This window comes from Scyliorhinus canicula, chromosome 16, assembly GCF_902713615.1.
Source record: "Scyliorhinus canicula chromosome 16, sScyCan1.1, whole genome shotgun sequence".
NCBI classification, from domain to species: Eukaryota; Metazoa; Chordata; class Chondrichthyes; order Carcharhiniformes; family Scyliorhinidae; genus Scyliorhinus; species Scyliorhinus canicula.
In genome coordinates this window covers 37628-51862 of record NC_052161.1, presented here as the reverse complement: position 1 = coordinate 51862, position 14235 = coordinate 37628, and positions in this window count along the sequence as shown.

Below are 14235 nucleotides of genomic sequence, written 5' to 3'. Positions count from 1 at the left end.
CTCGGTGTCCATGTACATAGATCCCTGAAAGTTGCCACCCAGGTTGATAGGGTTGTGAAGAAGGCCTATGGTGTGTTGGCCTTTATTGGTAGAGGGATTGAGTTCCGGAGCCATGAGGTCATGTTGCAGCTGTACAAAACTCTGGTACGGCCGTATTTGGAGTATTGTGTACTGTTCTGGTCGCCTCATTATAGGAAGGACGTGGAAGCTTTGGAACGGGTGCAGAGGAGATTTACCAGGATGTTGCCTGGTATGGAGGGAAAATCTTATGAGGAAAGGCTGATGGACTTGAGGTTGTTTTCGTTAGAGAGAAGAAGGTTAAGAGGTGACTTAATAGAGGCATACAAAATGATCAGAGGGTTAGATAGGGTGGACAGTGAGAGCCTTCTCCTGCGGATGGAGGTGGCTAGCACGAGGGGACATAGCTTTAAATTGAGGGGTAATAGATATAGGACAGAGGTCAGAGGTAGGTTTTTTACACAAAGAGTGGTGAGGCCGTGGAATGCCCTACCTGCAACAGTAGGGGGCATTAAGGGGCAGCAGGGTAGCATGGTGGTTAGCATAAATGCTTCACAGCTCCAGGGTCCCAGGTTCGATTCCCGGCTGGGTCACTGTCTGTGTGGAGTCTGCACGTCCTCCCCCTGTGTGCGTGGGTTTCCTCCGGGTGCTCCGGTTTCCTCCCACAGTCCAAAGATGTGCGGGTTAGGTGGAGTGGCCATGCTAAATTGCCCGTAGTGTGCTAATAAAAGTAAGGTTAAGGGGGGGTTGTTGGGTTACGGGTATAGGGTGGATATGTGGGTTTGAGTAGGGTGATCATGGCTCGGCACAACATTGAGGGCCGACGGGCCTGTTCTGTGCTGTACTGTTCTATGTTCTATGTTCTAGTAGTGAACTCGCCAACATTGAGGGCATTTAAAAGTTTATTGGATAAGCATATGGATGATAAGGGCATAGTGTAGGTTAGATGGCCTTTAGTTTTTGACTTCCCATGTCGGTGCAACATCGTGGGCCGAAGGGCCTGTACTGCGCTGTATCGTTCTATGTTCTATGTTCTATGTACTAGGCAGGGCGCCCAGACACCGGAGGCACCTAACCCTAACCCTTTGAACAAAAGACAGACAGCACGTGCTGTCAACAAGGAGGCGGTGTGAACCAGCAGACATGTTCTCGCAGACACGCCACCAAGTGGAGGAGAAGGACGAAGGACGCCCACTCCCAGTAGCCATCAAGGTCACCGCAGCCTTGAAATTCCAGTGTCGAGCGGGTCTGTGCAGCATCTCTCAGGCAACAGCCCGCAGGTGCATACGACAGGTCATGGACAGCCTGTTTGCCCGAGCGGAAAACTATATCAACTTCGACACGGACCAAGCTCAGCAAGATGCCCGGGCAGCAGGATTCTCCGCCATTGCCGGGCTTTCCTAGGTCCAATGATAGACTGCATGCCTTCTTCCATGCGCTCTGGGGGTGCTCTACGTTAATAGGAAGGGATTCAAAACCCTGAACATGCAGCTTGTGTGTGACCATCAGATGAAGATCATGCATATGTGTGCACACTTCCCGGGGAGTGTCCACAACAGCTACATCCTGGGGCAGTTGGTCATCCCCGGCCTCATCGAGGACCACCCCAGGATGGGCAGTTAGCTCTTGGGGGATAAGGGGTACCCGCTGAGGACCTGGCTAATGACACCAGTACAGACATCGGAGACTGAAGCAGAGATTCGGTGCAATGAGGTCCATGCAGCCACCCGGGTTGTTTTCGAGCGCTGCATCAAACTCCTCAAAATGAAGTTCCGATGCCTCGACCGCTCTGGTGGTGCCCTGCAGTATCCCCCGGAGGGTTGCCCGCTTTGTGGTGGTCAGCTGTGCCCTCCACAAGCTGGCACAGCAACAATGTGCTGGAGGCTGGGGGTGAGGACCATGTGCCCACCTACGAGGAGAAGGAAGAAGAGGACGATGAGGAGACTCACTAGCGGGGCATAGAGGATGATCTGGGGAGGAACTGAAGGACCAGTCAGAGGCTGCAGGACAGGTGGCAGCAGCGAGGATCCGGCAAGCCCAGAGGACCTGAGACACTTACTCACCCGCTTCACTTAGGACGTATCAGCGATACCTTACCCACTCCCACCCCCATCTTCCAGCCTCCCAGGGTGTGTATCACATCACTCTAGGGTTCTGGGACTGTGTTGGCACCGTCAGCGGATCACTGACGAGGGCGGGTGGGGGGTGGGGGGGGGGGGTGATGATAGCCCGCAGAGAGATAAGTGCCAGTGCTCCTCAATCTGTGCCAGTCTGACCCCTGCTTGTCTGCTGAGTGCTCGCTCACACCCATCACCAGCATGCGGTGTGCCCGGGGCGAGGGGTGGGGGTGGGGAGATGGGCCAAGGGTTTGGAGATCGGGCCGTATTGTGGAAGAAAGTGACAGAGGTATCATACAGGTTGCGGTGAAGGGTTTTTAATGTGTCACAGGTGTCTAACAATTCCCCACTCTCCCGATGGTGCCGCCCCACTCTCCCCACAAACCCTCACCCCCCCAACCCCTTCCCCCCCCCCCCCCCCCCACCGTCAGCCGTGCCACCCTGCCCGTGTGCTGACCCCGAGACTCGGCGTCACTCGGGGGAGCTGGTGGCCACTCCATAGAACGGGCCCCAGTGCCCCCTCCTCCCAGTCGGTGCCCTCAGGGTCCTGGGGTTCACCTCGAGATGGAGGAGCAGCTGGTTCGAGCCCGGCTGTCACTGCCTCACCTGCTCTGCCAGCACTATCAGTTCCCCATGGAGCGCATCATCGCCCTCGGCAATGCTCCTCTGTGATTGGCCATGTTCTGCACCACCTCAGCAATGCCCACCTGCGATTGGGACAAGCTCCGCAGCGCCTCGGCTATGCCCATCTGAGAGCGGGGCATGTCCCGCAGAACCTCACCAAGGTCAGCCTGATACTGGGTCACATTTCCCAGCGAGTAGGGCATTCTGCCGAGACCCTCAGCCATGGTCATTACCGACTGCGCCACTCCTTGGACACCTCCACTCATGGTTCCGACGTTGTGCACTAGGTTGCCTCGATGACACTCATTACTGGCGACATCTCTTGCGCCCGTATCCTCTGGGACTCCTCCAATTGGCTATGGACCTGCTGACATCTCCCTCTGAATGTCCCGACCTCTCCCTGTCGTCTCCATCAGCTCCGGGTAACCCTGTTCCAGAGGCTCCGCATCTGACTGGTATCCAGATGGGTCCCAGGTTCCAGCAACCCTCCGACTGCTATCTCTCCTGAGGTTCCTCCCTCCACCTGATGTGCATCAGCGACAGTGTCGTGCTCACCAGATTGTGCCACAGAAGCCTGACCACTAACGTTTCCCACCGAGGTGTGTATCTGATCTGTGCTGGTGGAGGGTGGGGATGACAGCTGTGATACATCGATATTGGAATCCTCGGAGCTCCCCTCCTGAGGGGAGGCAGTGGAGGGGGCTACCCTGGATGGATCGGCACCGTCGGCTGGAGGACCTGTGGGAGAATGGACATGTGGTCAGTGAGAGGGATGGGCAATAACTCATGTTTGACAGGTCCTCTGGGTTGATCCCGGTGGATCCTCACCTCTGCGGCATGTGCCGACCTTCGCTTGGTGACCGCTCTGCCCTTGGTCACGGCAGTCACCTCCAGTGCCCGTTCATTGAAGGTGGTGAGTACTCGTATGTCTGGTACCCACCGCCAGTGGGCCATCTCCCATCGATTGTGGGAAAGCTTTTCCTGAGGAGCCACAGAGAGGGTATCGTTAGCCACACACGAGGTTCACAGTGGTGGTGGGAGAGGGGGGGAGTGTTGGGGGGAGGTTGAAGGTAGAGTGGGGTTAAGGGAGGTTGGGGGGGGCCGCATGGAGGGTCAGGGGGTGGATGCTCGCGTGGAGGCGGAAAGGTCTCAGGGGGTAGTGTGGCGACCAGAATTGAACACTATACTCCAAGTGCGGCCTAACTAAGGTTCTATACAGCTGCAACATGACTTGCCAATTCTTATACTCAATGCCCCGGCCAATGAAGGCAAGCATGCCGTATGCCTTCTTGACTACCTTCGCCACCTGTGTTGCCCCTTTCAGTGACCTGTGGACCTGTACACCTAGATCTCTCTGGCTGTTCTACCGTTCACTGTATATTCCCTACCTGCATTAGACCTTCCAAAATGCATTACCTCACATTTGTTCGGATTAAACTCCATCTGCTATCTCTCCGCCCAAGTCTCCAAATGATCTAAATCTAAATCCTGTTGTATCCTCTGACAGTCCTCATCGCTATCCGCAATTCCACCAACCTTTGTGTCGTCTGCAAACTTACTAATCAGACCAGTTACATTTTCCTCCAAATCATTTATTTATACTATGAACAGCAAAAGTCCCAGCACTGATCCATGCGGAACATCACTAGTCACAGCCCTCCAATTAGAAAAGCACCCTTCCATTGCTTCTCTCTGCCTTCTATGACCTAGCCAGTTCTGTATCCACCTTGCCAGCTCACCCCTGATCCCGTGTGACTTCATCTTTTGTACCAGTCTGCCATCAGGGACCTTGTCAAAGGCCTTACTGAAGTCCATATAGACAACATCCACTGCCCTACCTGCATCAATCATCTTTGTGACCTCTTTGAAAAACTCTATCAAGTTAATGAGACACGACCCCCCTTCACAAAACCATGCTGCCTCTCGCTAATACGTCCATTTGCTTCCAAATGGGAGTAGATCCTGTCTCGCAGAATTCTCTCCAGTAATTTCCCTACCACTGACGTAAGGTTCACCAGCCTGTAGTTCCCTAGATTATCCTTGCTACCCTTCTTAAACAAAGGAACAACATTGGCTATTCTCTAGTACTCTGGGACAGTGAGGATCCAAAGATTTCTGTCAAGGCCTCAGCAATTTCCTCTCTAGCCTCCTTCAGTATTCTGGGGTAGATCCTATCAGGCCCTGGGGACTTATCTACCTTAATATTTTTCATGACGCCCAACACCTTGTCTTTTTGGATCTCAATGTGACCCAGGCTATCTACACACCCTTCTCCAGACTCAACATCCACCAATTCCTTCTCTTTGGCGAATACTGATGCAAAGTTTTCATTTAGTACCTCGCCCATTTCCTCTGGCTCCACACATAGATTCCCTTGCCTATCCTTCAGTGGGCCAACCCTTTCCCTGGCTACTCTCTTGCTTTTTATGTACGTGTGAAAAGCCTTGGGATTTTCCTTAACCCTATTTGCCAATGACTTTTCGTGACCTCTTCTAGCCCTCCTGACTCCTTGCTTAAGTTCCTTCCTACTTTCCTTATATTCCACACAGGCTTTGTCTGTTCTCAGCCTTCTAGCCCTGACAAATGCTCCTTTCTCTTTTTGACGAGGCCTACAATATCTCTCGTTATCCAAGGTTCCTTAAATTTGCCGTATTTATCCTTCTTCCGCACAGGAACATGCCGGTCCTGAATTCCTTTCAACTGAGGGGAGGCAGTGGAGGGGGCTACCCTGGATGGATCGGCACCGTCGGCTGGAGGACCTGTGGGAGAATGGACATGTGGTCAGTGAGACGGAGGGCAATAACTCATGTTTGACAGGTCCTCTGGGTTGATCCCGGTGGATCCTCACCTCTGCGGCATGTGCCGACCTCCGCTTGGTGACCGCTCTGCCCTTGGTCACGGCAGTCACCTCCAGTGCCCGTTCATTGAAGGTGGTGAGTACTCGTATGTCTGGTACCCACCGCCAGTGGGCCATCTCCCGTCGATTGTGGGAAAGCTTTTCCTGAGGAGCACACAGTCCCTGTGTCCAAATAGGTGGAATGTGGTCAGACACCCCACACTCTGAAACTAAGTGACAGATACCACCCAGTACAACTTGTGTGGATTTCTCAGCAATTCCCACAGCCACTTGTAACATTATGAGCCACTGCCTCACTAGAACCCAGTTTTCCACAAGAGGGTTTCCAATCTCTGTTCTTGAAGAACAAAGTTTTGAATCTTCTCCCACACAATGATTTCACTCAAATACCTTCACCAAGGATCCACCTCAAGGATTTCAACCTTTCCTTTCAGTATTTCTCTGTCCGGGAGTACAAGGTGCATTCAAGCTTCACCTTCCATCCAGCCATGCCTCAGTGTGGGGCTCTGATTGCTAAACAACTGCTACGGCTTTTTAAATCCATGCGGGATTCTCCAGTCCGTCAGCCACGTTTTCCGGCTTGGCGGGCCCCCGCCACAGCAAAATTCTTCCTTCCCACAGCCGGCCAATGGGGCTTCCCATTCTGGTCATCTCATGCCGTTGGGAAACCCGTGGGAGTGGGTGCTCTGCCAGCAGACCGGAGGACCCCACTGATGAAGAATCCGGTGCCCTTATTCACTTTAACGGCATAAAGCCCTCATTAGAGTGGCGGCATCTAAACCAACCTGTAGGTTTGCAGCACCTCTTTTCATGAAGCTAAAACTGAAATGTTAACCCTTTCTGAGCACACAAATGCAGAAACACAAACTTTATTCCTGTTAACAAATCCTTTAAACTATCTCTATTTCTAAAAATCGCTCCTTGTTCTTTGTCATAGTTTTAAAATGTTTTTTCCCAATTAAGGGGCAATTTAGCGTGGCCAATCCACCTACCCGGGACATCTTTTTGGATTGTGGGGATGAGACCCAGGCAGACACGGGGAGAATGTGCAAACTCCACATGGACAGTGACCCGGGGCTGGGATCAAACCTGGGACCTCATCACCATGAGGCAGCAGTGCTAACCACTGTGCCACCATGCCATCACCTCTTTGTCATAGTTTTTTTTTAATATAATTTTTATTGGAATTTTTTACAGAAAATATAAAACGTAACGACAAACAATGAAATGCAACAAAATAACCCATAATAACTGTATCACCCACAGACCGTTTCGACGCATGTATCTCATCCCCCACCCCCCCAACCCCAATGAACAACAGAAGAACTTAAAAATAAATTTAAATGAAATAAACAAACATAGTCATCGTCCGCCCCCCCCCCCCCACCTTTTCCCTCCCCCTTCCCCCCCACCCCCCCGGGTTGCTGCTGCTACTGTCCCCGTACCCTATCGTTGAGCCAGAAAGTCGAGAAAAGGTTGCCACCGCCTAAAGAACCCTTGTACCGACCCTCTCAGGGCGAATTTGATCTTCTCTAGCTTAATGAAGCCCGCCATGTCATTGATCCAGGTCTCCACGCTTGGGGGCCTCGCATCCTTCCATTGTAGCAAGATCCTTCGCCGGGCTACTAGGGACGCAAAGGCCAGCACACCGGCCTCTTTCGCCTCCTGTTCTTTGTCATAGTTAACCTAAACTTTATGATGCCTCAACGAACCTGAACCCATTGGGTCACAGGCACTGCCTGTGGTAGTAGTTGAGTCGGAAAAGTTAGGGACCTTCAAGCGGCTATTGGATAGGTACATGGATTAGGGTAGAATAATGGAGTGTAGGTTAACTTCTTAAGGGCAGCACGGTAGCAATGTGGATAGCACAATTGCTTCACAGCTCCAGGGTCCCAAGTTCGATTTCGACTTGGGTCACTGTCTGTGTGGAGTCTGCACATCCTCCCCGTGGCTGCGTGGGTTTCCTCCAGGTGCTCCGGTTTCCTCCCACAGTCCAAAGATGTGCAGGTTGGGTGGATTGGCCATGATAAATTGTCCAAAATTCTATGATTAACCTAGGACAAAAGTTCGGCGCAACATCGTGGGCCGAAGGGCCTGTTCTATGCTGTATTTCTCTATCTATCTAAACATACTGATCAAGAAAATTCCCTGGAACAGACCAGAAACTCAGCCACTTCTTTGTCCTTTGTACTATTGCTATCTCAGCCTATATTAGGACAATTGAAGTCTCACGGTATTACTATGATTTGATTTAGCATCTCTCAGTGATTTTCCTGCAAATTAGCTCCACTAAATTTTTCCCATTGTGCCACTCAACTAGATGATTAATGCAGTAGAAATAATAATTTGAGAATTTCAATTCAGTTCAAGAAAAATTATGGAATTAGATAAAAAGATCACATCTGTAAAAGTAAGTATGAGGCTGCCTGGAAAATTGAGTTGGTTCATCAATATCCTTCAGGGAAGAAAACCTGATGTCCTTATCTGGTCTGATCTAATTGTGACTCCAGACACACAGCACCTTGATTGTCTGTTATTGTCCTCTGAAGCTCACCTCAGTTGTATTGAACTGTTACTAAATGATGGTCCGCCACTGCTTTCTCAGGGAAATTAGGGACAGGCAGAAATGCTATCTAGTGACATCCACATTCTGGGGTAGACCAGGATCAGGAGTAGACTGTATGATGTATCGATCCTGCTCCGCCATTCATGGCTGATACTGATCCCTTTATCTTTGAATTCCCTGAGAGACCAAAAATCTGTTGATAATTTTGTTGGGATGTCACTGAGTTTTAAGCAATTAGAAATGTGGCTTATAATTTCCTTTGCAACGGCACAATTGTAATTTTTTAGCAGAACTAACTGAGAAAGTCAGAACGAGTTACAAATCTGGGAAGCTAATCAGTTGTTTTAATGTTTTAACCAATTTCTAATTGGAGTAAAGAGGTATAGCACAGCATTCCTCAGCTCCCCTCTGAATTTAGTCTGGGTCACAGCGTAAATGCATGTGTTTGTGCAGCAGCTCAGGAGCTGTAGCATGCGAGCAGTTTGCTGTAAAATAAACACTGGGTCATACGGACCTTTATAATAATATGTGCCTGTGATTCTCAACAATAGGAAATAGAAAATTCCTGTCATCCATAAGAGTATAAAACTTCCAGATATAGCAAAGAGCAAAATGATGGATTTTCTTCTGTTCTTCATCTCAGGGTCATTATCTTTCTCCCCACTGTTATGATTCCGGAGTCTCCGGCGAACTCTGCTGGCCCTTAAAATGTGTCTGATGGTCAGAATATTGAGTAACAAAATCAAAGCGAATGGAAGCAATGGGGTGAAAATACGATGGAACCAGGCAAACAATGCCCACCAAAAGGAGGTAAAATAACTTGGCTTTACAACACAATCCCAAGGTATATTGTTGATTATATTCTGAGGTCCAAATACAAAGTACCACGGGATGCATTTTAATAAGCTCAGCAAACTCACGGTCATGATGATCACAGCTGACATTTCCTTGGAACAATATTTATTTTTCAGTTTTTGGCAACAAACAGCCACAAATCGATCGAAGGTGAAAGTGACTGTGAGCCACACAGAAGTGTCTGTGCTTGCATTAAGCAGCACGATGATGATACAACACACAGGAGTGATGTCCAGGAAAGAACCTCGGAAATAAATATAACTAATTCTGTATAATATCACATCAAGGATCACCACCAGTAAATCTGCAACCGCCATCGCCACCAGGTACTGACTGATGCACTGGGAGAGGCCACATTTTCCTCGGGCTAGGATCACCAATGCCACCAAGTTTACTGTAAAGAAAGTATTTAAATTGGTTATCACGATGGGTATAAAAACAACAGTCTGAAGGATGTGTCCTATGGTTCTGATGCCCTCTTTCAATGTTCTGTCAGGATCAACTGAGACCTCCCAGTTAATGGCATGTATTGGGGGGTGTGGAAGAGAGTATCTCAGAGAGCTCCCGGGCAATCTATCTGGCTGGGAGCTTTGTAGGCCCATATGCACCACCAGTGGAGTGGCCACTGCTGGAACTACAGGGGTATGGTTGTTGGTTGTTGGTTGGGGGGGGGGGGGGGGGTGGTGACGCACTGAATTATGTTTACATTTGTATCTGTAACTTTTGTGGTTATAAAGCCATAAATGCCTCAATAAAAAATTTGTTGTAAAAAAACTACTGGGACTACAGGCAGTTCCATGAGTCAGTGCTGGAGCCGAAATGGAAAAAAACGTGGACAGGGAATGGTGGCAGTTGGAAGGGGAATGCAGGTGAGGTTGGGGGTGGAAGCCCTTGGGGCAGAGTACAGGGAAGGGAGGAGGCCGGGTGGAAACAAGGGGAGAAAGAGGGAGGGATGTCTGGGGTGAGGGGATGGTCTGGAAACTTTGAGGGGCAGAGATCTGGAGGTTTGGGGAAGTGGGGAGGTGGGGGTTGGCTCTGATGGGGCAGGGTAAGGTATTGGGGGTCATATTGGAAAGGCCAGTTGGGTTAGGACCTAGTGGTGGGGAGGGCTGGGCAGGTCTTGGGGCAGGGGATTAATCCAGGAAGGATTGAGGATTGGGAAAGGGGTCTGAGGTTGGGAAAGGGGAATCGTGGTAGAGAGTCTCTCTCCTTTTTCCCACCTGAGCCGTGAAATGTCAACCTTCTGAGCTCCCTCCCTCCCCCCTCCCTCTCGCTGTCCTTAGTCTCCTTCCACCAGTCTCAGAAATAACCTCATTACAACCTTGATCCAAATATGTGTCAAAGAGCTGAATTACACACATGACATGAAAATGGCTTTGACATCAAGGCAGAACTTGAAAAATTGCGGCATCCAGGAGCCCAAATATAATTGAAGTCAATGGGAATCAGGTTGAAGTCATACTTAGCAGAGAGGAAAATTATTCTACTTGTCTCTGAATGGGCAGGGGGCATTCTGAGGGAGTAAGGTGAACAGCCAAAGGTTGTGGCACATATTGGCACTAACAACATAGACAGGAAGAGCTTTGCAGCAGGAGCTCAGGGAGTTAGGTAGAAAGTTAAAAAGCACGACCTCTCGGGTTATAATCTTAGGATTATTCACTGTGCCACGTGCCAGTGAGGCTAGAAATGGGAAGATAGTACAGCTAAACACATGGCTAAACAGCTGGTGTAGGAGGGAGGGTTTCCAATATCTGGACCATTGGGATCTCTTGTGGGGCAGGTGGGACCTGTACATCTAAACTGGAGGGGTATAAATATCCTGGCTGCGACATTTGCTAGTGTCACACGGGAGGATTTAAACTAGTTTGGCAGGGGGGTGGGTACCAAAGCAAAGGTGAATTCTCTGAAGGGGAACTGTAGAGTAGGGCCAGTGAGACTCCGAGGAAGAGCAGGCAGGGTGTGCTTGCTGATCAAAGAGGCTCTGGTGGACTGAAGTGCATTTGTTTCAATGTGAGAAGTCTAACAGGCCACCGTGATGTAGAGATGCAGGCGTTGGACTGGGGTGGGCATAGTAAGAAGTCTCACAACGCTAGTAAAGTCCAACAGGTTTGTTTGGAATCACTAGCTTTCGGAGCGTAGCTTCTTCCTCAGGTGAGTGAAGAGGTGGGTTCCACAGCCACATATATGGACAAAGTCAATGATGCAAGATAATACTTTGAATGTGAATCTTCGCAGGTAATTAAGTCTTTACAGGTTTGGCAGCTAAACATTCCAGGATTTGGATGTTTCAGGCGGGATAAAGGGGGATGTAAAAGGGGTGGCGGAGTTGCACTACTGATTCAGGAGAATATCACAGCTGTACTGCGGGAGGACACCTCAGAGGGCAGCGAGGCAATATGGGTAGAGCTCAGGAATAGGACGGGTGCAGTCACAATGGTGGGGGTTTAACTACAGACCTCCTAACAGCCAGTGGGAGATAGAGGAACAGATATGTAGGCAGATTTTGGAAAGTGTAAAAGCAACAGGGTTAGTGTGGTGGGTGATTTTAATTTCCCTGATATTGACAGGACGCATTTAGTGCTCGAGGTTTGAATGGGGCAGAGTTTGTAAGGAGCATCCAGGAGGGCTTCTTGAAACAGTCTGTAGATAGTCTAACTATGGAAGGGGCCGTACTGGACCTGGTATTGCGGAATGAGCTCGGCCAGGTGGTTGAAGTTTCAGTAGGGGAGCATTTCAGGAACAGTGTCCATAATTCAGTAAGTTTTAAGGTGGATAAGGATAAGTTCTCGGGAAAAGGTGTTAAATTGGGGAAAGGCTATTATAACAATATTCAGCAGGAACTGAAGAATCCTGATTTGGGGGGGGGGGGGGGGGAGAGCTGTTTAAGGGTAAATCAACATCTGGCAAGTGTGAGGTTTTGAAATATCAGTTGATAGGAATTCAGGACCGACATGTTCCTGTGAGGAAGGAGGAACCTTGGATAATGAGGAATATTGTGAGCCCAGTTCAAAAGAAAAAGGAGGCATTTGTAAGGGCTAGAAGGTTGGGAACAGACGGAGTCTGTGAGAAATATAAGGAAAGTAGGAAAGCACTTAAGCAAGAAGTCAGCAGAACTAAAAGGTGTCATGAGAAGTCATTGACAAACAGGATTAATGAAAATCCCAAGGCTTTTTATACATATATGAAGAGCAAGAGGGTAGCCAGGGAAAGGGTTGGCCCACTCAAGGAGAGGGGAGGGAATCTATGTGTGGAGCCAGAGGAAATGGACAAGGTATTAAATGAATACTTTGCGTCAGTATTCACCAAAGAGAAGGACTTGGTGGATGATGAGTCTGTGAAAGCGTGTAGATAGTCTGGGTCACATTGAGATCTAAAAGGAGGTGGTGTTGGGTGCCTTGAAAAGCAGTAAGGTAGATAAGTCCCCAGGGCCTGATGGGGACTAGAATACTGAAGGAGGCTAGAGAGGAAATTACTGAGGCCTTGACAGAAATCTTTGCATCCTCACTGGCTACAGGTTAAGTCCCAGATGACTGGAGAATAGCTGATGTTGTTCCTTTGATAAAGAAGGGTAGCAAGGATAATCCAGGGAACTACAGGCCGGTGAGCCTTACGTCAGTGGTCGGGGAATTATTGGAGAGGATTCTTTGAGATATGATTTACTCGCATTTGGAAGCAAGTGGACTTTGGGCAGCTCAGTAGCACAGTGGTTAGCACAGTTGCTTCACAGCTCCAGGGTCCAAGGTTCGATTCCCAGCTTTCATCAGCCAGGCAGCATATAGCTACCAGCTCTAGCTGCTGATACGGCCCGAGCATTGCTGGGTCCGTGGCCGCGCATGCGCACGGTGGTGGCCTGCAGCGGCTGTTCCGTGCTTCATGGCAGTCGCAGCCTGTGGTACAGGACCTGCAAAAATAGCCCACCCTTCAGCCGGCTCGCACGCCCCGATCCGCCTCCCCTCACAGTGCCCCCTTGCCCCGATTAAAGTTTCCCCTGCCCGAGGATTGGCCCTCCCCTGACTGTGGCGCCGCTGGACTTAGTTCGCAGCCATCATGCTGAGTTCCTGACTGATGAGACCACACGTGTCCCACGCCGTTGAGAACTCGGCTGGTTGAGGACGGAGCATCACGGTGTGTGCCTCAGGCAGTGGATACAGCGGGCAGCGTACTCTCAGAGTACGGCACTTTTCAGGGGGCCGAGCATCATGAAATTGGCGCAGCCCCGATTCTGTCAGCATCGGGGATTCTCCACCCCCTCACCGAACGCAATTTCAGCGTCGGGGATCAGAGAATCCAGCCCCCTTAGTTAGGCCACATTTGGAGTATAGTGTTCAATTCTGGTCGCCACACTACCAGAAGGATGTGGAGGCTTTAGAGAGGGTGCAGAAGAGATTCACCAGGATGTTGCCTGGTATGGAGGGCATTAGCTATGAGGAGAATTTGGATAAACTCGGTTTGTTCTCATTAGAACGACAGAGGTTGAGGGATGACCTGTTAGAAATCTACAAGATTATGAGGGGCATGGACAGAGTGGATAGTTAGAAGCTTGATTTGATTTGCTTTATTGTTATGTGTACTGAGGTACAGTGAAAAATATTATTCTGTGTACAGTCCAGACAGATCGTTCCATACATGAAAAAGCATAGACATACATAAATCCACAATGTAAAAACATAGACACAGACATCGGTTAAGAATATGGAGTGTAGGACTACTCAGTGGAGAAGATGTGTAAGAGATCAGTTCACTCCATAAGAGGGTCATTCAGGAGTCTGGTAACAGCAGGGAAGAAGCTGTTTTTGAACCGGTCAGTGCGTGTTCTCAGTATGTTGTTTCTCCTGCCGGATGGAAGAGGTTGAAAGAGAGAATGACCCGGTGGGAGGGGGTCTTTGATTATGCTGCCCGCTTTCCCAAGGCAGTGGGAGGTGTAGACAGAGTCAATGGATGGGAGGGGGTTCCCGTGATGGACTGAGCTGTGTTCATGACTCTGTAGTTTCTTATGGTCTTGGGCCGAGCAGTTGCCATACCAGACTGTGATGCAGCCAGGTGGGATGCTTTCTATGGTGCATCTGTAAAAATTGGTAAGAGTCAATGTGGACATGTCAAATTTCCTTATTTTCCTGAGGAAATATTGGCCTTGCTGTGCTTTCTTGGTCATAGCATCAACGAGGGTGAACCAGGCCAGATTGTTGGTGCACCAGTAT